The 23,718-nt window shown below is 58.6% G+C and overlaps 1 protein-coding gene across 1 annotated transcript in view; it reads right to left on the reverse strand.

Moving 5' to 3' along the window:
- Nucleotides 1-15,097, reverse strand: part of Afap1 (actin filament associated protein 1) — an 85,122-nt gene extending 70,025 nt beyond the window's left edge. Inside the window, exon 1 of the mRNA XM_042672701.1 lies at nucleotides 15,047-15,097. The gene's annotated coding sequence lies outside the window, so the exon portion shown is untranslated. The remainder of the gene's footprint in view (nucleotides 1-15,046) is intronic.
- Nucleotides 15,098-23,718: the final 8,621 nt, after the last annotated feature.

Below are 23,718 nucleotides of genomic sequence, written 5' to 3' on the forward strand. Positions count from 1 at the left end.
ACCTTGAGGGTGGACTTGCCAATTTAACTCAATGGAAATCAGGAAACACAGCATGAAACAGAGAGAAACAGAGCACGGCTCAGCCAGGCCTGGAGGTGGGGACTCCAGCCCCAGCCTGGCTCCAGGCCTGTCACTCCCTGCTCTGCCTGGGGCAGGAACAGAAGATGAGTCTAACAAAGAATAAAGGGACCTGGGAGGAGCAGAGATGAAGCCCTTCTCCCTCTCCAGCAGATGGAAGGTGAAAGCAGAAATCCAGCGATGGGCACAATATGGAGCCCAGGGCCCAGGGCCCAGGCACCCCCACATAAGTAGTGACAGGATGTTCCCACACCTCCCTACACCGTGTCTGATCTAACCACCCTGGAAGCCTCTGCTGCCGGGACCCTGTGACAGGCGAGCATCGCCAAAGTCCGTGGAGAATGTGACGGCCCCGGCCAGCAACCCTGGCCTCACCCAGGCAGGCACTCGAAGGTGGGGCCTGGAGGCGCGTCTTCCTGTGTCCAGTCCTTGGCTGGCCCAGCAGGCCTGAGCAAGCTGGCCAGCCCTGGCGGCTGTCATGGGCTATTGTAGACCACAACGCTGTAGGCGTCCAGGGCTGACACAGCCCATCTGTCCCCAGCAGACGTGGGCTGGTCAGGCCCGCCACTTGTGCGCTGTGGGCAGGTGGCCAGGGTGTGACGCCCCTCCTGTACATGTGGGGGGAGGGGTGGCTCCCTTCCATACGACCTCTGACACAGGAGACAGGACCAAACACAGCCGGAGGGTGGAGCGGGTGTTGAGGACAGGAGCTCCTCAGGAGACATAATGAAGAGCCTAAGCCGCCCTGCCTCCCTCTCCTGTGACAGGCGGGCAGCCTGTCCTGGGGTGATCAGACAGAGGCCTGATGTTTCATTCAGTGACTCCAGACTTGGAGCAGGGCTGTCGACCCGGCCTGCAGCCCAGTCCAGTCCGCTGCGGCCCGATAACCGCTGTGGTTTTAGCTCATCTCTCCCCGGGGACTGAGAGGTGAGACATCCAGGCTCCTCTCTTCTAGGACGAAACCACCCTTCGTAGCTTCCTTTGTCAGCTCTGTGTCTGATCTGGGTTTGTTTCTCTTCCAAATGCATTTTCTGTGTGCCTTGGCCACACCAGGCCTCCGGGAGGCACGCGGGTGGGTATGTTAGCCTGCTAGCCGCACCCTTCCACTCGGGAATGCCCTCCACTCTTCCTTCTCCTTCGGCATCAGAACCATCTTCCAAAACATAAAACCTACAATCCTAGCTACTCAGGAGGTTAAGATCTGAGGATCATCATGGCTCAAAGCTAGACGAGGCAGAAAAGTCCATGAGATTCTCATCTTCAATTAACCAGCAAGAAGCTGAGAGTGGAGATATGTCTCAAGTGATAGAGCACCAGCCTTTAATGAAAAAGAGACAGTACCCAGGCCCAGAGTTCAAGCCCCAGAATGGACATGGACACACACACACACACAAAAACACTACATACTGTTTATGTAACCAACAACCAATACTGCCAACCCTGAACACATCCTAAGAACAGCAATTCGCCTGATGCCTATTTACCAGAGCTCAGCGTGCAAAACTAATCATCAGTACTGAGAATCCAGTACTGAGAATCTAGTACTGAGAATCCAGCTGGGGTAGACCAGGCCCCACCTCAGAAGTCTCCACCTAAGGCTGGGACTTGATCCCAGGGCTTCACAATTAAAAGGTATCAGACTGACAGGAAACCAGGGGCTTAGGATCAATCATCATCAGACAGGAAACCAGAGGCTTGGGGTCAATCATTATCAGACAGGAAATCAGTGACCTGGGTCAATCATTATCAGACAGGAAATCGGTGGCCTAGGATCAATCATTATCAGACCAGAAATGGCAGGTACCCCCTTCTCTCTGCTCCCTCCACTTCTCCACCAAGCTCCACCGCAGTAGCTTAGCATCTCTGCCGCCCCAGGCAGGATCTTGGGGAAGGGGAGTCCTGTCTGGGCAGCCTGCGTCTATGTGTGCCCCTTCCTCACTACAGGAGGGCAGGGCTTGAACCACTTGAGTCAGCACGGCCTCATCCTGGAGGTGCAGGAGCATGTCTGCAAAGCTGGAAGGGGAAGGCGGGGACCAGCAAGGCCTTAAAGAAGCTCCATGAACACACCTCGCTTCCCTGAACTTGCTGCGCAAGCCATTCACAAAGAATATCAATGAAGGAACCAAGGTAGCTGTTCAACTTGTAGTGAGAATGTCAAGGAGGAAGAGGGAGAAAAGAAGAGGAGGGTGACGGTTTGGGTAGGGGTTCACACCTATTCTTCCAGCTGCTCGGGAGGTGTCTCTGGTGGCACCTCCGCTTCCCAGGCTCACAGCCTCCCTGAGGCTCCCTGAGCACCCTTCCCTGCTGCTTCCCAGCTCTCCCGTGTGGAGGCCTGGGCAGCTCAGCCCTGCAGAGACAGCGGGCAGCTCTGAGAAGCCTGGCTTTCTCACATGAATCTTAAATGTGGGCTTCTCTGCATGTGGTCAGGCGGTATTTTGCAGAAGCCCTGCACAGCAGATTCTAAGCCAAGAGGGTTCAGTCACTCCCTGGCCGGCAGAGAAGACACCAGTGGAATCCGAAGTGCTTCACTCCCCTGGTAATAATTATGACACTGAGGGCAACTTCTGTCACATCCGATGACTCTGACTTCATCATTCAACCGATGCCCGCCTGCCCGGGTCCCTCCGGCAGCCTGCTGCATGCTGGGCACAGAGCCCGCACGCACACGGCTACCAAAGCACCGGCTGGCAGAGGTGAGGCCCCACGCTCACGGGACACACGTGAACCACGACTGGGAGGTGAGCTCTCCACGCTCGCCTGCACCTCCGTAGTTTGCAGACTTGGATGGCCACGTGATGTCACGCCCAGAAGTCGTCAAAATCAAGAGCAAAACTGCAGTCTGCGCCCAGTGTCAGCAGCCCCAGGCGGGCCCCACCGCAGCTTTGCGCGGGATCACAGGGGCAAGCGGGAACACGCTTGTCACACAAGCTCCCCGTGACCTGCGCCTCAGAGAAAGTGAACTCAGCCTCAGGTCATTGCAGAGCCCTTGCCGATGGGGGAGGGCAGGGGAGGGAGGAGGAGGATGGGGGAGGGCAGGGGAGGGAGGAGAGGGTGGCCAGGATGCCCACTTTGCCCTCCTCCTTCTACACTCCCACCCCCAAGGTCAAGGTTTTAAAGCGCTGCCCCCGGGCGGCCTTCTGGTCTGGACAGCGCGGTGGCTGTGGTGCAGGTCTGAGGGGCGTCCCCCCAGGGTTTGGAGGCGTTCCAGAGCTGAGGCTGGGGCCTCGGTGCCCACCTGTGGGGCAGGTCATCTGCACAACCGTTAGAAGGTCTGAAGCCGGCCGGAGCGTCTCCCCAGTCTCTGACTGTGTGACACCAGACAAGGGCTCCCTGTGCCTCAGTCTCCCCACTGTGAAATGGTCACAGTCTTAAGCAAGTGACCACATGGAAAGCACTGAGCTTGTGCCTCAGTCTCCCCACTGTGAAATGGTCACAGTCTTAAGCAAGTGACCACATGGAAAGCACTGAGCTTGTGCCTCAGTCTCCCCACTGTGAAATGGCCACAGTCTTAAGCAAGTGACCACATGGAAAGCACTGAGCTTGTGCCTCAGTCTCCCCTGTGAAATGGCCACAGTCTTAAGCAAGTGACCACATGGAAAGCACTGAGCTTGTGCCTCAGTCTCCCCTGTGAAATGGCCACAGTCTTAAGCAAGTGACCACATGGAAAGCACTGAGCTTGTGCCTCAGTCTCCCCTGTGAAATGGCCACAGTCTTAAGCAAGTGACCACATGGAAAGCACTGAGCGCAGTACTTGGCACATGGGTGGACATGAATGAGTAACTTTACACAATTGTTAAACATATCCGTACTCTCACAGTGTGTATACAGTGCACAAAAAGTGAAATTCACATTTAACCAACAACCTTTAGAGAAAACGAATTCAAATTTCCACTTTTTACCTATTTCTACATTTCTGTATTACCTAAATTACTGTAACTGACTTGGAGATTCATTTGCCTCAAAACTGGCAGCTAGACCCCGTGACTTTTGCCAGAGCTAGCCTCACAGTGTGGCAAAGCACCTCGGATGTGTCCAGGAGCACTGAATTTCTGGATTTGTCTCCCCCTGCCCAGCCTTGGACTGGGCACAGCACCTCACCCCCACCCCCCTCCAGGGAGAGGCTCCGTCAGACCTGCCGGCTGTCTCCCTAGCAGAGCCACAGTGCCCAGGCAGGTCTTGGCCATGCTCCTGCACCTGGTAGCTACCACAAAGGCAGAGGTAAGAGCGGGCCACCAGGGGGAGGCCAGAGCAAGCCCAGCTACCACGTTACAAAGGGTGGCTGTGTAACAAACCCCAGGGGCTCTGTGCGGTGGTCACGCAGGTCAGACCAGGCAAGCCAGGTGCTGCCCCTGTGAGATGCTGTGTTCTCCACGTCCTCCCCAAACCAAGAGCTGGGGGAGGGGAGGGGGCCGATCTCGACTCAAGCCCCATTCAGCAGCACCTGACCAGGCTGGGCACACACTGGGGGCTCATTCCTCCCCCTAAATATGTAGACAGGGCTTTGTGGAGCACCGAGAGCATGCAGGACACTGCTCACTGGCTGGTGCACCCTGTCCCACAAAGAACGCAAGGGGACAGCAGGAAAGGCTCTTGTGAAGGCTGACAAGGCCCGGGATCCCCCCTCCATCCCCAGCAGGAATTCTCCGGTGCAGCCCACACGCCCTCCAGTCCACGCCACAGCCACAGCCACAGCCCACTCCACACTCCTCCACGCCACCCCACCAGCCCGGAGAACTGAGGAGACTGCCGATCCCCAAGCTCCAGGAGCAGCAAGTAACTGCTCACCAAGTTCCCATGGCCAGCAAAAGCTCCGGGGTGACAGCCCGTGGGCACGATGGTCACCGTCCCAAGAGGCTGGACCACCACCAGAAAGCACAGCAAGTGAAGGGCAGCGGAGGCTACGAGTCAGAGGCCTGGCTCTGGGGGCCAGTCTGGGTCCCACTTACCATGTGACAAAGCCACATAGGGAGCTGATCGCACAGTCACCCTACAGCGGAGCCCTAGAGAAGAGGATGTGATGTCCCCTCTCCTGCAGCGGTGCTCTCCAGACTAAAGGAGAGGAGGGGCTGAGGGCGTGGCTAGGAGGTGGAGAGCCTAGAACACAGGACACGGTGCGTGGTGGACACGGTGCGTGGCGGAGATGATGGAGATGGCGGTGAGGATGGCACTCCCCCCAGGCCCCCTGCACAAGCACGGAGGGTACACCCCCACCCAAGGACCCCGGCTTTGGAACTCCTGAGTCCCTTCCTGTGAACTGGCCCTTCAAGAACAGGAAAACTAAAATATCCGGCCATCTGCAGAACGCTCCAGCAAGGGCTGGGAAGGTGGCTCAGTGGTAGAGCGCTGGCCTTGCATGCATTAGTCCCTGGGTTCGACTCCCCAGCACCACATAAGCAGAAAAAGCTGGAAGTGGCACTGTGGCTCAAGTGGTAGAGCGCTCGCCCTGGGCTGAAGAGCTGAGGGATGGCGCCCAGGCCCAGAGTTCAAGCCCCACGACCAACCAAAAAGAAAAAGCTCCAGCAAGCTCTGACCCCCAACACGCACACCTGAATTCATCAAGAAGCAAGGAGGCAGACAGCACCGGCCACTCGTGGTCAGACCCACCCTCTCCGAGGGCCCCAGAGCTGGACTCAGCACAAACAACGTCCTGCAGAGATGCCGGGGCTCCCCACACATGGCCCACACGATGCCCAGTGCCGCTCCTCCGCGCTCCTCCAACCTCAGCAGACACACCAGCAATCATCCCGGGGGCTCTGAGTCACACCATCAAGAAACCATTTCCGCTGGGCGCCAGTGACTCACACCTGTCATCCTAGCTACTCAGGAGGCTGAGATCTGAGGATCAAAGCCAGCCCGGGCAGGAAAGTCCGTGAGACTCATATCTCCAGTTAACCACCTGAAAACCAGAAGTGGCTCTGTGGCTCAATTGGTAGAGTGCTAGCCTTGAGCTGAAGAGCTGAGGGACAGCGCCCAGGCCCAGAGTTCAGGCCCCGCAACTGGATCCAAAAAAGAAAAAAGAAAAAGTGTGTGTTCAGGCCCCGCAACTGGATCCAAAATAAAAAGAGAGAGAGAGAGAGTGTGTGTGTGTGCGTGTGTGTGTGTGTGTGTGAGAGAGAGAGAGAGAGAGAGAGAGAGAGAGGGAGAGAGAGAGAGAGAGAGAGAGAGAGAGAGAGAGAGAGAGAGAGAGAGAGAGAGAGAGAGAGAGAGTGTGTGTGTCTAGCCCCATCCAAGGCTGGAGAGTGGGGCTGACATTTGCTCCCTGGTCTCCCTGACCCCCCCCCAAGCCCAGACTGAGGCTGTCAGGGCCCACCCACCACTGTGCAAAAGGCATGCAATCGCTCCAGTGATTAGAAGGGATTTCAGGGAGGAGCTGAGGACCCGACCAAGTATTACATGGAAAGATGTTCCTGTCCCCCAGCACCAGGGAAGTTACAGGAGTTCTGAGGCTCGGGGTGGGGAAGCAGGGCAGGGTTCATATTCACTTCACACTCTACACAAAATCACAGAACTATGGAGGGGACAGACAGACGTAGGAGGCCTGTATCCCTCCCCTTTCCCCCTCCTCCCTCTCTCTCTCTTTCTCTCCTTCCCTCTCCAGACTTTACCAGGGAGGCCTCTGGGTCAGGGTAGGGTGGTGACTGCTATGTTTTTGTTCTAAGCCTAGAGAACTTTTGACTCTTAAAACTATGTGCCTGTTCAGCTATGTTAAAACTGAAACAAAATATATTTGACCAAAAAGAATATCATGTTAAGTAGTGAATTCTTAAACGTCTGGGGTCCAGCCACTTTGAAATGTATGGGAAGCCACAAACCTCCTCTGTAACAGAGACAGGCCGTCCACGCAGAACTGTGCACACCTCCCCCCGGTAACACACACGCACGATGTCCACGCAGAACTGTGCACACCTCCCCCTGTAACACACACGCACGATGTCCACGCAGAACTGTGCACACCTAGCCCTGTAACACACACACACACACACACACACACACACGATGTCCACGCAGAACTGTGCACACCTCCCCTGTAACACACACACGCGATGTCCACACAGAACTGTGCACACCTCCCCCTGTAACACACACACACACACACACACACACACACGATGTCCACGCAGAACTGTGCACACCTCCCCCTGTAACACACACACACACACACACACACACACACACGATGTCCACGCAGAACTGTGCACACCTCCCCTGTAACACACACACACACACACACACGATGTCCACGCAGAACTGTGCACACCTCCCCTGTAACAGACACACACATGATGTCCACGCAGAACTGTGCATACCTAGCCCTGTAACACACACGCACGATGTCCACGCAGAACTGTGCACACCTCCCCCTGTAACACACACGCACACACACACACACACACACACACGCACGATGTCCACGCAGAACTGTGCACACCTCCCCCGGTAACACACACACGATGTCCACGCAGAACTGTGCACACCTCCCCCTGTAACACACACACACACACACACACACACACACACGATGTCCATGCAGAACTGTGCACACCTCCCCCTTGTAACACACACGCACCATGTCCACGCAGAACTGTGTTGCTGTGGAGGCAGAGGCAGAAGAGGAAGTGGAGGAGGATATAAAACTCTTAAGTGTGTCTGGCAAGCGAAATGGCCCTGGAAAGGGTAGCAGGGACCCATGGGAAAAAGTAAAACTTGCTGATGCAGATGAGGAGGACAATGCTGGAGAGGAGGAGGACCATGTTGATGACGAGGAAACAGAAGTTCCAGTAGAGACATCTAGACAGGATGCCCCAGCCAGAAATGTACAGAAATCAAACCAGAACGGAAAGACGCGAAACCAGTGGCACCAAGATCAAAAGGTCAAGAACCCTTAAAAAACAACAGGAAAAAGCTCCTAAAGCACCAAAGGACCCAGTTCAAGTGGGAGACGCTGAAGCACAACACAAGCAAGAAAAGGGTGGCTCTCTCGCTAGCACGGGGGCAGGCTGGCATGGGGGGGCAGGCTCGCACGGGGGGGCAGGCTGGCACGGGGGCAGGCTGGCACGGGGGCAGGCTGGCAAGGGGGGGGCAGGCTGGCAAGGGGGCAGGCTCGCACGGGGGGGGCAGGCTCGCACGGGGGGGGGCAGGCTGGCACGGGGGCAGGCTGGCAAGGGGGCAGGCTCGCACGGGGGGGGGCAGGCTCGCACGGGGGGGGCAGGCTGGCACGGGGGCAGGCTGGCACGGGGGCAGGCTGGCAAGGGGGGGGGCAGGCTGGCACGGGGGCAGGCTGGCAAGGGGGCAGGCTCGCACAGGGGCAGGCTCGCACGGGGGGGGCAGGCTGGCACGGGGGCAGGCTGGCAAGGGGGCAGGCTCGCACGGGGGCAGGCTCGCACAGGGGCAGGCTCACACGGGGGCAGGCTCACACGGGGGGGGCAGGCTCGCACGGGGGCAGGCTCGCATGGGGGGGGCAGGCTGGCACGGGGCAGGCTCGCACGGGGGGGCAGGCTCGCACGGGGGCAGGCTCGCATGGGGGCAGGCTGGCACGGGGGCAGGCTGGCACGGGGGCAGGCTGGCACGGGGCAGGCTCGCACAGGGGCAGGTTCGCACGGGGGGGCAGGCTTGCACAGGGGCAGGCTCGCACGGGGGGAGGGGCAGGCTCGCACGGGGGCAGGCTCGCACGGGGGGGGGCAGGCTCACACGGGGGGGGGGCAGGCTCGCACGGGGGGGCAGGCTGGCACGGGGCAGGCTCGCACGGGGGCAGGCTCCCACGGGTGCAGGCTCACACGGGGACAGGCTCACCAGCAGGCAGGCTGGCACGGGGGCAGGCTGGCACAAGGGCAGGCTCGCCAGCGGGCAGGCTGGCACGGGGGCAGGCTGGCACAGGCGCAGGCTCGCACGGGGGGAGGTGGGGACAGGCTCGCACGGGGCAGGCTCGCCAGCGAGGTGAAGCGCTGCTTGCCGACCTCCGGCCGTGGCGGCTACTCACTCATCTGCTCAGAGCGGTGCAGGGAAGAAGGCTCTTCAAGCAAGTAAGTAGCTTGAACGGTTTGTTGAAATTGTCTGCTTACTCGGTTTCTGTAAGAGTTGCTGTCTGCTGCCCTTTTTACAAGGCAAAGTGAGAACTTTCCCTGTGGCATTTGATAAATGTGGTTCGGGCTCCACTGCCAAGAACGTGTTGTCCAAAATGCCTGCTCATCTTGACAGAGCTCCACCCTGTGCTGGGCTTCACAATGTATGAAATGCTGGGGGGGGGGGGGGTGGTCAGGGGGGGGTCAGGCGTGGAATGGGTGGGGATTCAAAATACTCACGTGAAATCCATTCAGTGATTTAATAAAGTAAAACAAACAAAAACGCCTATGGGATCAACTCCTGGTCAGCTGTTCTGCTGCCCGGGCACTGACTCCTACCCAGGACAGTACTCTGTCTTCCCGTTAAGGGCCTCAGGCTGGCGAGGCTGGCCTCTGCCACGTGAGCCCCTCCAGACCTGTGTGAGGTAGCGTATCTCACTGCATGGGTTGAGTTGAACCACGATCCTCCTGTTTCCCCCAATGGCTGCTATGTGTGCCCCCACATACACAGCTTTTTCTGCAACAACCATAGGTGGCCTCCTGGATGCATGGACCAGCCCATCCTGGGACAAAGCAGGAACTGCCACCCCTAGCCCTCAGTCCAGCAGGCCTGCTCTCCCTCCAGACTAAGCCCTAGCCCTTCCCACCATAACCTGCATCTAGCACATGACAGGAAATCTGAACAATGTCTGTGGATGTCACATAAAAATGCCCAGCTCCACACGTGCATGTGTGCACAGCTTACTAGTGCAAGGCCAGTGCCTCCTGACCTTGACCTCTGATTGACCTTGGCCTTCCCCAATGTGACTGTGAAGAAGGAAAACACAAAGGCAGGTTCACAGGAGGTAAATGGGCAAAGGGACTGCTAGAGGCCCAGTGGTGAACATTCAGTAATTTTGCTTATAAAAGACCACGGCAGCTGGGCACTGTGCTTCACGCCTGTCATCCTAGCTACTCAGGAGGCTGAGATCTGAGGAAAGTGGCCCTGTGGCTCAAGTGGTAGGGTGTTCGCCTTGAGCTGAAGAGCTGAGGGGCAGCGCCCAGGCCCAGAGTTCAAGACGCACAACTGACAAAAAAGAAAAAGAGATGAGCCAGACACTGGTGGCTCTCACCTGTCTGAGGATCGGGCTCAAAACCTGCCTGGGCAGGAAAGTCTGTGAGATTCTCATCTCCAACTAACCACTAGAAAACCAAAAGTAGCACGATGGCTCAAGTGGTAGAGCACTAGCCTTGAGCAAAAGGAGAGCCCATCCCTGAGTTCAACCCCAAGACCAACAAAAAGAAAAAAAAGAAAAAGCCCCATGAGCGTCCCCCTCCCTACCCCGGGTCCTCCTGCTCTTTAGGCCTGGGTTTTGCTGGTTTGTTTGTTTAGATCTCACACATATCTTGGTTTTGCTTGTTTGTTTAGATCTCACAGATCTTTTATTTATTTTTTTTGGTCGCTGGGGCCTTTAACGGGGGAGGGGGGGGTGGGGGGGGGGGCGGCTATCAATGGGCTCTTCAGCTCAAGGCTAGCACTCTGAGCCACCGCACCACTTCTGGTTTTCTGGTGTTTAGTTAGAGATAAGAGTCTCATGGTCTTTCCTGCCAGGGCTGGCTTTGAACCAAGATCCTCAGATCTCAGCTTCCTAAACAGGATTGCAGGCATGAGCCACTGACACCCGGCTGATCTCACACATTTTTAACCAGTTAAGCCTCAAATCAAAATCCTCCCACAGTTGCCTCCAGCACAGCTTGGATGAAAGGCAAGCCCTGCCTCAACCAGCTTATATGTGGAGGGTCTGGCCAGCTTCCCTCCCCCTCCCTTTTCTGGCCTGAAATCTCAGCCTCCCAATGAGCAGGCCTAACAGGCAGGAGCCACCCAACCCGAGCCTAATTCTTTTTTGTTTTTTTTTGGTCAGTCACGGGGCTTGAACTCTGGGCCTGGGTGCTGTCCCTCAGCTCTTCAGCTCAAGGGGAGCGCTCTACCACTGAGCTACCTTCCCAACCCCAACCCTAATTCTTAATGAAACATTCCTTTCAATGTTTTGGCAACACACTATTTTACAACTTAAAAACAATCCCATTATATTCATAATGCTAAAAAAAAAAATCTCTTGGGTAAGGAAGACAAGGTGTTACTCACAACCAACACCCTTTTATAAAGGAAGCAACTGAAGTTCCAAGAAATTCGACTTAAACTGAGCCTTGACAGAGCCAAATTTGAATCCAAGTGCCCTGCCCAGAAGAACAAGAGAAAGCTATCCTTAGCGTCCGGCTCCAGTTTACATCCTTCGCTTGTAACCAGCCACCGCACCAGACACAAAGGGAGACTTAAAATGGAAAACAGAAAATCCCCAGAGAAGGTGGGGGGTGGGACACCAAAAACGAAGAAAAAGTACTCTGAGCTTCGAGGACACCAGATGATTTCTAAAATCATCACAGTCTGGAAAAAGAAAGTGCCCACCACGGCTGAAACACTGGCGGAAGGCAGGCACCTCTCCACCACCCAGGGGAGAGGCGTCTCTCCCTCCCCTCCCCCCTTCCCCTGAGCCCGCAGGCAACTGCAGGAGAACAACAGAGAAGGAAAAGCTGTGTCAAAATCTGCCTCCCCCACCCCACCCCCTCGGCCCCACAGCCCCAGGGACCCTTCCACAACACACCCTTTGCCATTTAAACCTCACACAAATCAAACGTGCAACAAACGAAAAATATTCTCCGTGTAGCACAAGCATGAACTAGAGAAATTTCAGTTTAAATATTAATAAAAAGCTTTAAAAATAAAGAAAATCCGGTGGTTTGGGAAGAGCCCTTCCCCCCAAGATAAGACGTCCTGGCAAAACTATCCTCCTGCCAAAATTTTTTTTTTCCTTAATGAGAAAAAGAATGGAAATAAAAAAAGGCACATTCTGAGTTAAATAAAAATTGCAACTCACTAGTGACCCTACTTGACCAAACAGCTATTGTCTTTTTCTTTTTTTTGGGGGGGGGGGAGGTTGTGGGGCTCAAATTCTGGGCCTGGGCGCTGTCCTTGAGCTTTTCAGCTCAAGGCTAGCGCTCTACCATTTAAGCCACAGCGCCACTTCAGGTTTTCTGGTGGTTAATTGGAGATAAGTCTCAGTTTCCTGCCCGGGCTGGCTTTGAACAGCAATCCTTAGATCTCAGACTCCAGAGTAGTTAAGATTACAAGGGTGAGTCACTGGTACCTGGCTTCATCTGTTTTTAATACCTGTCATCATCAAAGTAGCAGAAAAAACTGTGTCCTTCTACAAACTTGTATCTCGAAAAGAATCAAGCACACAAAATATCCCACCTTACCAAATGGACAAACTGAAAAAGGCTTTAAGATTTTTCAGGAACTGATTACTGTGTTCCTTAGAATCGGGTGGGTCCCTGCGGGGTCACCATGATGCAGCTTTTTGAACGGTTAAAGCCAAGTACCTCCAACTCAGGGCACTCTCGAAATTCCATCTACTTCAGATGCTCCAAACCAAAGTCTCTATTATATATGGGGAACAAGAGCGGCCTACAGTTGGCAGACTTCACAGACAGTTGAAGGATGACAAAATGCTCCAGAAAAAGGACGGCAGCTGGTGACTTCACTGAGGAAAGAAGCCAAACCAACTTCATAGGACGCCCATGTTGCAAGTGAAAACAATGTGAAGAATGTACAAGGCAATACCAGAAAGTTCCTTAAGGTCACACCACAGACACAGGTCCTCAACAACCACGGCAGTGGTCCACACAGCTATCGTTCCAAAAGGAAACTAGAAGGGTGGAAAGGAACGTCCTCTTCTGAGCCCCTCTGCAAACCTCTCGGGAAGCTGGTAGCGCCACCAAGGGAACTCCACTAGAACACTGGCCTCCGCTGTGTTCGGTGAGAAGAACGGAAGACGCAGGGCGGAGAAGGCTGGTAGGAAGGCACGAGTTCAAGACACTTGGGGGTGAGGAAGTCCACAGAGTAACCATCCGGGAGCAACTGAAAACTAATTCCCAGCTCAATAGGTTCTAAATAAAGTACTCTGAACTCTGCGGCAAAGGCTAGGATGTAAAGTCGTCTGGTCATCTAAAACCCCTTGAAGAGTGGAGCGCTTTGCAGGGCTCAGGCAGGGGGACAGGCCCTCTGCCCCCTGAGGCCACCTGCCCCAGGTACAAAGTGTGACTTCAGAGCTCTCCCCGGGCATTGCAACACTCGGGTTAACCCCTTACTGCCCAAACCCACGCTGCGGAGAAGCCCAGAAGCTCCTGAAGGAAGAGGCCTAAGGCAGGGAGGGCTTCCGAGGGACCGGGCCACCACCAAGTGGAAACAGACAGAGAGGGGTAAAGGGAGCTCCTTGAGGAACCGGGGTGTGGGCAGAGGGAAAACTCGGGGCCGATAAACTAGGTGTGGACCTCATAGGGTTTGCACCAGGAATGTAGACATCACCTGGTTCAGAAGAAAATTCGGGCCACATGTTAAAAACGCCCCTTCCTACTACTCTCAAGTGGGAAAAGCTGACCCGAAAAGGCTCCCATGGTTTACGCCTGTAATCCCAGCCACCCGAGAGCCTGAGATCAGCGGATCAGAGAACCAGCAGGGGCAGGAAAGGCTGCAGCGGAGGTGTGTCACGGTCCTAGAGTGCCAGCCTGGAGCGGAGAAAGCCCCGAAACAGCCCCCAGGCCCGGAGTTCAAGCCCCAGTCCCAACACCCGGTCCCTGCAGCTGGGATCCCCCCAGCTCAGCCCCCAGCCCAGCCCCAGGCCCCAGGCCCCAGCAGCTGAGATCCCCTCAGCCCCAGCCCCCAGCCCAGCCCCCAGCAGCTGGTATCCCCCCAGCACCAGCCCCAGTCCCCAGCCCAGCCCCAGCCCCAGTCCCCAACAGTTGGGATCCCCCCAGCCCCAGCCCCCTGCAGATGGGATACCCCCCTAGCCCCCAGCCCCCTGCAGATAGGATCCCAGCCCCAGGCCCCAGCCCCCAGCAGCTGGTATCCCCCCAGCACCAGCCCCAGTCCCCAGCCCCAGTGCCCAACAGTTGGGATCCCCCCAGCCCCCAGCCCCAGCCCCCTGCAGCTGGGATTCCCCCCCCAGCCCCCAGACCCCAGCCCCCTGCAGCTGGGATTTCCCCCCCCCCAGCCCCAGCCCCCAGCCCCAGCCCCCTGCAGCTGGGATCCCCCCAGCCCCAGCCCCAGCCCCCTACAGATGGGATCCCCCCCCTAGCCCCCAGCCCCCAGCCCCCTGCAGCTGGGATCCCCTCAGCCCCAGCCCCCAGCCCAGCCCCAGCCCCCTGCAGATAGGATCCCAGCCCCAGGCCCCAGGCCCCAGCAGCTGGGATACCCCCAGCCCCCAGCCCCCAGCCCCCTGCAGCTGGGATCCCCCCAGCCCCCAGCCCCCTGCAGCTGGGATCCCCCCTCAGCCCCCAGCCCCCAGCCCCCTGCAGCTGGGATCCCCCCAGCCCCAGCCCCGCCAGCGCGGCCTCCGGGAATCGGCCCTCCAGCGGCTGCCGCTCCCCGCCCCGGGGCCAGGGCGGACGCGTGCGGGGCGCTCGGCCCGGCGCGCCCGGGACACCCGGCGGGGACCCCGCCGCCGCCGCGGGCCACGAGGCCGGGCCCCCCCCAGGCGCGGGGCTGGGCGCGGGGCCCCGCACGCGGTCCTCGCCGCCGCGCCCGGGACGGTGACAGCCAGGCCGCGGCCGGGCCCCGCGGCGCCGCGCCCCACGCGGGGGACCGGGCGCCCCGCCCCGCGCTGCGGCGGGCACGGAGCCCTCGGCGCCCGCCCCGGCCGGACAAAGCCGGGCGCCCGGGCGAGTCCCGGCCCGGACCCTGGCCTTGGCCCCCAGCCGGCCGGGTCCCGGGACGCCCGGGCGCCCGGCGGACCCAGACAGGGGCGCCCCGCCCTGCCCGGGGACCCGCCGGACACCGGACCCGCCCGGCCCGGGGACTCCCGCCGCCTCACCTCGCGCCTCCGGCTCGGCCTGCTCGCTCCGGCCCTGGGCGCCGGCACCGCGGCGGCCGCCTCAACAATGGAGCCCCGGGGCGGGGCCCTGCGCCGCTCGCCGAGCCGCCCTCCGCCGGGATCCGCGCGGAGATGCGCCCGGCGCCGGGCCGCGGCCGGAGGACACTGCGCAGGCGCGCGCCGGGCCCCGCCCGCCAGGATCGCCCCGCCCCTCCCGCCGCCGGCCACGCCCCCCGGCCAATGGGAGAGGGGCTGCCCGGAGGGGGCGGGACCTGGGGAAACAAAGGGAGGTTGGGCGGGGCCGCGGCGGGGGGCGCGGACCCGCGGGGAGCTGGGGTGCGGGTGGCCGGATCCGGGGCCCCGGACTGCCTGGCGGCACGTGACCCCCGCCTGGGCTTCGCAGCCAGGGCTCGTTCCACACCCAGACCCAGGTTCGTAGGGCTGAGAGCCAGACGCAGGCCTGCTTTACCGGGAGGGAAACTGAGGCTCGAGGCGTGACTCTCCCACGGCCCGACCGGACCGGCCGCGAGCCGGTCGTCCTTGGGGCGCCTAGGAAGCCAGTGACCCGCCCTGCCGGCCCTCCACCCGCCCTGGAGCCCCCTGGAGATGTCTGGGCTGAGTCTCCCTCCCCCCAGCTATTGCCCTGGCCACGTCCCCCCCCTCCCAGGGAGGGGCGGCACCTGCCTCCACCCCCCACCCTCCCACCCTCCCACCCCGACGCCCCAGGGGCCACTGGAAGCTGGAGCCAGTCCACCCTTCCCTTTTTCTTTTGCCAGTCCTGGGGTTTGAACTGCAGGCCTGGGCACAGTCCTTGGGCTTCTTTGCTCAAGGCCAGTGCTCTACTACTTGAGCCACAGCGCCACTTCCAGCTTTCTTGGTGGTTACTTGGAGTCTCAGGGAGGCTGGGAAGGTGGCTCAGTGGTAGAGTGCTTGCCTAGCACGCATGAAGCCCTGGGTTCGATTCCTCAGCACCACATACACAGAAAAAGCCAGACATGGCGCTGTGGTTCAAGTGGCAGAGCGCTAGCCTTGAGCACAGAGAGGCAAAAAAAGTCTCGCAGAAGCTTTCCTGCCCAGGCTGGCTTTGAACCAGACCCTCGGGTCTCAGCCTGCTGAGTAGCTAGGATTCTAAATATGAACCACCAGCACCAAGCCTGCTTCCTTTTTATTTATCCCCTCCCAAGAAATCTCAGTCTCCCTTGGGCTTCAAACACTATCTACATTATGTGAGCATCTGCTTCAAATCCCTTCCTACCCCCTACTGCCTTCCAGGAGGCAGCTCAACCTCCTCCATCCCAGAAGGCTTTGCGTTCCACACCAGACCTGCTCCTCCACATTCCTCACCTCTCCGTCCAGGTCAGGTTGACAAGAACGTAGACTTACACGACCCTAGCTGCACACACCACACCAGAGAGCGTGCACCTGCGGCCCCTGCAAGCCAGCTGCTGGACAGGGAGCCGGCCCATCTGTGAAGACTAGAGTTGAGGACAGCCCTCAGTGGGCAGCCCACCTCCCATCACCCCCCCCCCCGGGGGAGCCCCCAGTGGGCGCCCACCTCCTGTCATGCCCATGCAAGGAAATGAACTCTGCCAACAACCTGAAAAGTTGGAAACTAGATTCTTCCCTAAGTCAAGCTTCAGAGGAGAGCACAGCCCAGCCCAGCACAGCACACACAGAGTGGCTTTGGCAAGGCCCTAAATAGAGGATCTAGCTAAATATACTAAAGTTCTGATGATAGAGGAAGACATGTGCCGAGGGACATGTGGGCTGTTATTGTTATTATTATTACTGTTCTTGTTGTTGTTTTGGTGGTCCTGGGCTGGAGCTCAGGCCTGGTTCTTCCTAGGCAGTTACTCTACCTCGTGAGTCATGCCCCCAGCCCTTTGTGCTCTATTTTTGGGATGGGGTTTCACTTTTTCCCCAGCCTACCCTTGAACCAGGATCCTCTCCATCTCAGCCTTGTGAGCAGACAGGACGGCAGGCATGAACCACTGAGCCTGGCTTGGTGCCTGGCCGCTCTCAGCCCCTAAGATTGTGGGCATTCATTAGAAGCAAGAAGCAGCAGGTATGGAACCTTTTCTCCCGTACCCACTCACGAATCCTACGCTTCTTCCTGGCATTCATCGCGATGCTCCCTGCTCATTTAAAGCTCCCCTGTCTTCCTGTGCACAGGAAGGCCATGAGAGAGCAGGAAGGAACAAACTGGCTGGCTCCTGGCAGAGCTCCACAGGTCCTGGAGGGCGAATGGAGGGCGGGAGAAGCAGAAGGGCCAGCTCGGCGCGCCACTTCCATCACAGAGAGCCTCCCTGCCTCCTTGCCGGCCCAGACTCCCTCTTCAGGGCTGGCCTGGGAGGGAGACGAAGTGGAAGGTGACGCACAGAGGGCTCTCGCCGCCCTGTGCCGGCGGCTTTGAACCGGGCCACCAGAGCTCACAGCCCATTCTCCAGGAACTTTGCAAGCTGACCGCTAAACAGACTCATTCCTCAAATATTACATGACAAAAACGTGCTGTTTTACACATATGTATTTATATTTAAGACAATTGAATGCATCATCCCCTAGTGGTTTGCGATGGCTTTCTCCTCTATGCCGCTGCCTCAGAGGGTCGAAGCCCCGGGTAGGGCCGCTGCCAGCCTCTCTTCTCCTGTCTGCAGTCAGCAGGGTCAACATGGCGGCTTACAACCAGACACAGGGGAGGAGGTAGACCACTAAACTGGCAAGTGCTAGAAATCAGAACTCTCCCCGTTTTTCCCAGGCCCCAAGTGGCAAATTACTCCCAAGATAGCAGTAGCTGAAGATTCCTGGCATAGCCCTGGTGTCTAGGGAGGATGCCTCTCTCTTGGGAAAGAAACACAGCTGGTGTCTTTCTCGGCAGCTGGGAGCACCACCTCAAGCACATGTGTGATGGCTGGAGTTGCAGCAGCGACTGCGCAGCCACGAGGAAGAGGGAGAGGAGTTCCAACTCTTCGTATTTATCAGACTTTTCAGGTGGGGAAAAAAACCAACTACATAAAGGAGAAAAGGTTTATCCTGGCTCATTGCTTAAGTCCTTGCTCCCGTGATGCCATGCTTGCGGTCCTGTGATGAGGAGCAAGGCCGTCCTCCAACAGTGAGTAGAAGCAGAGAGAAATTGGAAGGAAGTGGAACCTTGCGCAACCCTTGCATACAGGATCCGTGCGCTCGCCGCAGCCTGGCCCCTCGGAGGTGTGCTGGCGGCGCTCACACATGTTGTAATACACGACTTAGCCCATCTCTCAAACCATCCCAGCAAGGCACGAGTTCTCCTCTGCGGAACCTGGAAAGTTCTAGAAAACTCACATGAGACTCATCTTCTCCCCACAGCCCAACAGCTGTGGGTGGAGTGCCACACTTCGGGACCAGAGGCAGCCGCGTTGGCCGGGCCCCTTGTGGAGGCTCTGGTCTGATACTGAGAGGGACCGGTAGTTGAAGTTGGGGTTCAACACCCGCCCAGATTTCCCCCTGGGTGCTCAAGGAAGCGCCCAGTCCTGAGCGGGGAATACGCCAAAGCCCCGCTCAGTCCCGAGACCCCCGCGGTGCGGGCTCCCGGACCCGGGACCCGGAATCGGGAATCCACGGCACGCGGGTGCTCGAGGGAGCTCCAGGCCCGGTTTAGGAAGTGACGTCAGCTCACCAGGGCGACCCGGGCTCCCGGCTGCAGAGTGCGTGGCCCCCGCCGCACACCTTCCCCCGTGGACCGGCCACGTGTTGCAGCTGGTTCTTTCTAAAATACAGGGTTGGTAGCCACGGGGAGTCTTCAACAGGCCGGCCCCAGTGGCGAAATGTAGGCGTCCTGCTTTCCTCCAGAAAGGACCCTGTCTCCCCAGCTCCGCGTGCTCCTCGCAGGCCGCTGGCAGGATCTGCGTCCGTCCCCGGGAAGGTGGAGAAGCCGGGGGCGCGGGTGGCAGCCGGGCCCGGAGCTCAGCTCACTTGGGCAGCGGCACCATCGCCGAGCACCTGCTGCGCTCAAAAGGAACACGGCTTGGAGCCCAGCGCCGGCGGCTCACACCTGTCATCCTAGCTACTCAGAAGGCTGAGATCTGAGGATCGCGGTTCAAAGCCAGCCCGGGCAGGAAAGTCCGTGGGACTCTTCTCTCCAATGAACCACCAGAAAACCGGAAGTGGCGCGGTGGCTCAAGCTGTAGAGCGAGCGCTCGCCTTGAGCAAAGAAAGGGAGAGGAAGGGTTCGTGCTGCTGGTCACGTTTTAGAGCAGGCATGTAATCTCCTAACCCGGAAACCAGAGTTTAGCATCCAGACGCGGTCTCCCGTGGCCACGTGTCAGGTCCAGCCGCTGACCATCGCGTGCACTGGAAAGAGTCAGTAACTAAGAGTTACCGAGAGTTACCTGGCACCAGGTACGAGCGCTGCTGCCGGCCCGGCCTCTGCGAAGGCACAGGCGTGAGCTGTGGGTTTGAATAGACAAAGAATTTGGGCAGGGATGGAAGATGCCGATGTGACGCGGTCCTGCGTGAGGGACGGCCTGGATTGGGTATTTCAGGCCTGGTTTGGGGAAGATGCCGTAGAAGGTACTATGGCTGCCACCGCCGGTCAGGACCGCAAGTTGCGGTTCCCAACCAGTGCCTGACCTGAGAGGGCTGGGGAGTTCCTCAGGGTGACCCCCGCCCCAAAGGTCATCTTCAGCCTCGCCCTTCCTGGACTGCAGGGCGACTGAGGGGTGAATGGCTCGGCGCTGAGAACACGTCTGTACGCGCCTCCCGCCACACCTGCAGCACTTGGCCAGACGGGTGCCCGGGCGGGGAGCGGCGTCGGGGATGACAGTGGAGATGGGGTCGGCCGTCCACGGCTAAGCCGGGAACCAGCCTGGGCCCCACGTCAGCGCCCCGCTCCGCGGCGGCCCGAAGCCGTGGGGACCCGGCGAGGGTTCCATTGTGTCCTGCGTGGCGGGAGCTGCTCTGCCCCCACGCTGACGAGAAGAAATCCAACCGCACGGCATCTGTCTGTGAGCCCGGCCGGAGCCTCCGCCGGGCCCGGGGACGCACAGCTGGGCTCGTAGAGAGAACCTCTGGCGATGGTGACCAGGAGCCCGCGCCTGCCGCCCGGACAAGCACGGCAGCTCACAGCGCGGCCAGCACAGAGAGCTGAGCGAGCGCGAGCACGTGCCCCAGCAAACACATTCTACGAGAATGTTTATAGAAAGAAAAGAAGCTCGCCTAGCTTGTAGACACCTCATCTCAGTAGAATGTCTCTCAAAATCTCTTCCAACAAAGTAAGTTTTCCCCCTCCTGCTTTCCTTCCCTCCCTCCCTCCCTCCCTCCCTCCCTCCCTTCCTCCCTTTCTTCCCTTTCCAGATGGGGTCTGCCGTGTAGCCAGGCAGGCCCTGAATGGCCACTCCTGCTTGCACCTTTGCCTCTTGAGCACTGAGACTACAGGCTCGCACCACCACCTCCAGACAACATAATCTCTGTAAGATGGGATTCTCACTTCTGGTTCTTTCAGATTCCAATGCAATGTGCACATTGTTTGTCTCGAGTTACATTTTATATGAAACACCCACCAATCCCAGCAAGACTCTGGTCAATAGGGTAAAAACATGACATCATGCCCCAGCGCTCCCAGGAACGATGGGAGACGATGTCTGTTGCACTAATTTAAACAACATGTGTATGTTGAGTTCATTTGTGTAAGTTCACTTCCCATGTCTTATAGTTTAACGATTTCCCCACAGTGCATGGATGATGTCAGCCTCCCTTCAGGGACTGCTGTGTGAGACATCTTCCAATTGGTCTCACCTGTGAATGCTGAAGTGACACATAAATAAAATAAAATAGCAGTAAGGAAACGTAAAAGAAAAAAAAAATGCAGTAAGATAATTTGTCACTGCACCCGGGATCATCTTTATGTGATCAAAGGGAGCGGCAGGTTCTAGCCAGATGGAGTTTACTTCGGGAATGCAAAGATGGTTTGATATTATGAAACCCAATACTATAGGAGGTCTTCCAAAGAGAAAACCATATGATTATATTGGGGAATTGTGCAAACACCTCCCACCTACCCTTGCTCTGTGTGTACGTGTAAATAAGTGTCTGTCTGTCTGTGTGGCTCTGGGGTTTGAGCTCAGGGCCTTGTTCTTGCTAGGTAGGCACAAGGTTGCTTGCATCAGATCTCAGCCTTTTTCCTCTGGTTAGTTTTGAGACAGTGTCTCACTTGTACACCTTGCCCGGGTAGCATGGAGATCTTCTTATGACCCACACAGACCATCAGTGCCACCAGGGCCCGGGCTTAACTGCCAGCCCAGTCCTGGTGGAGATGAGGACGCGGAGCTGACAGTGCATGTGCGTGTGCTGAGGCTGCTTGTACTCCCATGGATGCAGGTCCTCAGGAACATTCTCCAGCCCCAAAGACCCAGAGCCCCTGACCACGCCCTGAATGATAGGAAGCCATGGTGAGGGGGAGGGCCCAAGCAGCACCAGCCTCTCGGCTGTGGTCTGCAGACGGCTAACTGAATACATATTCTTACACACTTTTTTAAAAGTTTGTCTGGGGTGGGGGCTGGGAGTTAGCGCTGGCGTGCTCAGTCAGCAGGGCCAGGGCCTTGGTGTGGGGCGTGCCCACCGGAGGGAGCCCCTGGGCCGTCCTGGTGCAGATCAAGGACTGGCCTGGAGTCCCACACAGCTAGGAACAAAGCCAGGTGACACAAAGCCACGCCCTAGACATAGTGAAAGGGACCCCTGCACCTTGGGGGCCACGCAGGTCCTGCATCCTCTCTGTGAATGAGTGTTTGTCCTCTGGGCACGCGAGGCTGGCCGACACGTAGGTGTCTGAGGCCAGAGAAGACCCCGATGCCAGGCTTTGAGCACAGTGGCCTGGAGTGGAGGTGACCTCCTAGTAGTGGCACTGCAGGGGTGGGTCTGGGGTCACTGCTGGGCATTGTGGGCCATTCTGCCACCTCTTGGCAGGGAGCCCCTCAGACCTGAGCCCCACACACAAAGTGGGGGGGCCTCATAACCGAAGCAGCCCTGACCCATGCTCTCCAGCCTGCCACGCCCTAGACACAGGCATCTGCCAAAGCAGCTCCGATGACCGGGGAGCGCAAAAGCAGGGGGCCAGCAGCAGGGGGCAGAACGAGCCAGCTGACAGGGAGGACTTCCCCCAGACGCAGGCCGGGCCTCATGGGAAGGGTCTGCCTCCCGCCCCGCCGCCCTCCTCCGGCCCCTGGATGCCCTCCACAGCCTCGGGTCCTCGTCAGCCCTGCTGCTTCCTTTGCCTGGAAGGTGCCGCCCTTGCCTGGCTGACCTCGCTCACCTCGCTGGACTGGGCTCCAGGGGAAGCGCTTGGGGGCTGGGGGTGGGGGGGAGCGGGGGTGGAGGGAGGGAGCCTCGCAGCCCTGCTGGGCTCTGCCCGCCGTGCCCCTCACCACACCAGTGTTTGCTTCTCTGGGTTGCAGAGTGTCTCACTGGCTGCTCCACAGGTTTGGGGTCGGCCCTTGAGATCAGGGAGCGTCTCCTATTTGTCTCCTATTTGCCAGATGATGAACTGAGCTATTTGGGTGCAACAGTTGGGGAAGGAAGAGCTGCTTTGTGAAAAGTCTTCAGAGAAGAGGGTGTCTTTGCTGGGTATTGAAGGATGAATAGGAGTTTGCCGGACGGGGCAGTCCCAGTAGGAGAAAGCCTTTGCAAAGGATACAGTGTGGGGAAGGATGTGAGAAGCAGCTGGAAAAACTTGAGCCCAAGTGGGAGGTGGTAAGAAAGAGGCCCGAGGGACAGCTGGGAAGGGCCTGGACCTCTCAGGGAACTGGCCCCCCAGGTCTCCTCTAGGCCAAACTCAGTCTCTGCTTCAGACAGCCAGCAAGTGCTGGCTGGGGGGGGGGGGGGGCACTGGTGCTGGGGCCGGAAGTCGGTCACCTGGGGCTTGCCCAGGGCAGTGCGACCCTCGTGAGCAGCTTGCAGGGAGGGGGTGAGGAGGTGCTCCTCATGCCTTGGTCTCCCCTGCGAGGGTGGGGGTGGGGGGCCCGGGGGACCGCTGAGGAAGCCTGCTGGCCGGTGGCTCAGTCTGTCCAGCTCCAGCTCTGTCCGGCCCGCCCCCCCCTTCCGCCCGCTGGTGCAGGGCTTCTGCCCAGAGCCCCGATCTTCCTCACCCCTGTGAGGAGCGGGGTCTCCAGGCTTCTGAGGGAGGCCTGCCCTGCAGTGGCTTCCCGTGACAACCAACCAGCGACTTATCTCCCCGGGCAGGCGGCCTCCGCCGGCCACCCGAGTCCTCTCCCCAGAGGCTGGGCGTCCTCGGGGGGGCTGGCCCCGGCCAGGGGCAGGTCTGCCTGGAGGGCCGAGGGGTCTGCCCCTGGTTAGGTGGTAGTGGGGGCTACCGGGGCCCAGCAGATTCTGGGAGGAGCCCCCCAGGCGCTGGGGTGGGGCCTGGGGCACAGGGTCAGCCAGCTCTCCTGACTCTTCCGGGTCACAGAGCCCAGGCTTCCTCCGCCCTTCAGCCTCTGGAAGGAGACACGTGGCCAGTTCCGGAGGTCCGGGTCACTGTTTCGGGGTAGCCCTGGAGTTTGAACTCGCGACCTTGCCCTGGCTGGGCAGTGTTCACGGCTGAGTCCTACCTCCAGCCCTCGTCGCCTTGGGTTTGGGTGGGGTTTCTTTTTCTTTTTGCTGGGATTTGATCTCAGGGCCTTATGCTCTTCCTTAGCTTTCTTTCT

This window comes from Dipodomys spectabilis, unplaced genomic scaffold, assembly GCF_019054845.1.
Source record: "Dipodomys spectabilis isolate Male_0828 unplaced genomic scaffold, ASM1905484v1 ptg000760l, whole genome shotgun sequence".
Classification (NCBI taxonomy): domain Eukaryota; kingdom Metazoa; phylum Chordata; class Mammalia; order Rodentia; family Heteromyidae; genus Dipodomys; species Dipodomys spectabilis.